The sequence below is a fragment of the Psammomys obesus genome, unplaced genomic scaffold (assembly GCF_907164565.1).
Source record: "Psammomys obesus unplaced genomic scaffold, mPsaObe1.curated_primary_1811, whole genome shotgun sequence".
Lineage (NCBI taxonomy): Eukaryota > Metazoa > Chordata > Mammalia > Rodentia > Muridae > Psammomys > Psammomys obesus.
Genome location: NW_026596147.1, coordinates 11654853 through 11657587, shown reverse-complemented (window position 1 = coordinate 11657587; position 2735 = coordinate 11654853). Strand labels below are relative to the sequence as shown.

Genomic DNA, 2735 nt, shown 5'->3' with positions numbered 1-2735 from the left:
TCCAGGTCTTTATATCTCCCCCTACTTTCCTAAGATTCCCTGCACTCTATCCAAAAATTGACTATGAGTCTCAGCATCTGCTGGGTAGAGTCTTTCAGAGGCCCCCTGTGGTAAGCTCCAGTCCTATTCCCTGTTTTCTCCCACTTATGTGGTCTATCCCATTTCTCTTTCTGAGTCAGGAGACTGATAATATTTTCCAGGATCCTCCTTCTTGTTTAGCTTCTTTAAGAGTATAGATTTTAGTATGCTTATCCTGGATGATATGACTAATATTCACTTATAAGTGAGTATATACTATATGTGTCTTTCTGCTTCTGGGTTAACTCACTCAGGATGATCTTTTCGAGATCCCACCATTTGCCTGCAAATTTCATGATTTCCTTGTTTTTAATTGCTGAGTAGTATTCCATTGTGTAAATGTACCATGATTTCTGTATCCATTCCTCCTTTGATGGATCTGGGTAAGGTGATCAATCCTCACTTAGAAAAACAAATGGGTGCTCGCTTTGGCAGCACATATACTACAAATTGGAACGATACAGAGAAGATTAGCATGCCCCCTGTGCAAGGATAACACACAAAATTGTGAAGCATTCCATATTTTTACAAGAGCGCCTACATTCATAAAGGAAACATTATTAAAACTCAAATCACACATCGATCCCAACACCTTAATAGTGAGAGACTTCAACACCCCACTTTCACCAAGGGACATATCATCTAGACAGAAGCCTAATAAAGAAATAAAGGCAGTTACAGGGGTCCTAAATTAAGTGGACCTAATAGATGTCTACAGAACTTTCCACCCAAACTCAAGAGTATACCTTCTTTTCAGCACCTCATGGAACCTTCTCCAAAATAGACCATATAGTTGGTCATAAAGCAAGCCTCAACAGATACAAGAGGATTGAAATAATATCCTGTATTCTATCTGACCACCATGGACTAAAGCTGCACCTCAACAACAATGGAATTAGAAAGAAGCCTACAAACACATGGAAACTGAACAACTTGCTGTTCAATGACAGCTGGGTTAAGAAAGAAATAAAGACATTAAAGACTTCCTAGAATTCAATGCAAATGAAGGTACAACATACCCTAATTTATGGGACACAATGAAAGCAGTGCTCAGAGGAAAATTCATAGCATTAAGTGCCTTCAATAAGAAATTTGTGACATCTCATATAAGCAACTTAATGGCCCAACTGAAAACCCTAGAAAAAAAAGAAGAAAATAGACCCAAGAGGAGCAGACAGCTGGAAATAATAAAACTCAGGGCTGAAATCAACCGATTAGAAACAAATAAAACAATTCAAAGAATTAATGAAACCAAGAGATGGTTCTTTAGAAAATTAACAAGATAAACAAAACCTTAGCCAAACTAACTGAAACGCAGAAAGAAACTATCCAAATCAGCAAAATCAGAAATGAAAAGGGGGACATAACTACAGACACTGAGGAAATCCAACCAATCATTAGGTCTTATTGCAAAAGCTTATATGCCACAAAATTCAAAAATCTAAAAGAAATGGACAATTTTCTAGATAGAGTCCATCTATCAAAATTAAATTAAGATCAGGTAGAAAGATTGAATAGTCCTATTTCCCCCAAGGAAATAGAAGCAGTCATCAACAGTCTCCCTACCAAAAAAAAAGCCCAGGGCCAGATGGATTCACTGCAGAATTCTACCAGACATTCAAAGAACTGCTAACACCAGTTAATTCTCTCCAAACTATACCACAAAATACAAACAGAAGGAACATTACCAAACCCATTCTATGAAGGGACAGTCACCTTGATAACTAAACCACACAAAGACCCCCCCAACAAAGAGAGAACTTCAGACCTATCTCTGTTATGAACACTGATGCAAAAATACTCAATAAAATCCTTGCAAACAAATCCAAGAACACATCAAAGATATCATCCACCATGACCAAGTAGGCTTCATCCCAGGTATGCAAGGGTAGTTCAACATACGGAAATCCATCAATGTAATCCACCACATAAACAAACTGAAGGAGAAAAACCACATGATCATCTCCTTACATGCTGAAAAAAGCATTTGACAAAGTCCAACACCCATTCATGTTTAAAGTCTTGGAGAAATCAGGGATACAAGACACATACCTAAACATAGTAAAGGCAATATACAGCAATCCTATAGCAAACAGCAGACTCTATACAGAGAAACTTAAATCAATCCCACTGAAATCAGGGAAAAGACAGGCTGCCCACTCTCTCTGTATCTCTTCAACATAGTACTTGAAGTCCTAGCTAAAGCATTAAGCGAACTAAAGGAGATCAAGTGGCTACAAATTGGAAAGGAAGAGATCAAAGTGTCACTATTCGCAGATGATATGATAGTCTACATGAGCAACCCCAAAAATTCAACCAGAGAACTCCTCCAGCTGATAAACACCTTCAGCAATGTGGCAGGATACAAAATCAATTCAAAAAAATCAGAAGCCCTTCTGTATACCAAAGCCAAAATGCCCAGAAAGAATTCATGGAAACAACACCCTTCACAATAGCTATTAATAACATAAAATACCTTGGGGTGACTCTAACCAAGCAAGTGAAATAAAACTTAAAGTTTTGAATAAAACTTTAAGTCTCTGAAGAAGGAAATTGAAGAAGATATAAGAACATGGAAAGATCTCCCGTGCTCATGGATTGGTAGGATTAACATTGTGAAAATGGCCATCCTGCCAAAAGCAATCTACGGATCAAAC

At 37.7% G+C, this 2735-nt stretch overlaps 1 non-coding gene across 1 annotated transcript; it reads left to right on the top strand.

The window, feature by feature from the left end:
• Window positions 1-497: 497 nt before the first annotated feature.
• On the top strand, window positions 498-605 carry LOC129666531 (U6 spliceosomal RNA). The gene has a single exon (XR_008718588.1). It is a non-coding gene; the product is annotated as a U6 spliceosomal RNA (small nuclear RNA).
• The last annotated feature ends 2130 nt before the right edge of the window (window positions 606-2735 follow it).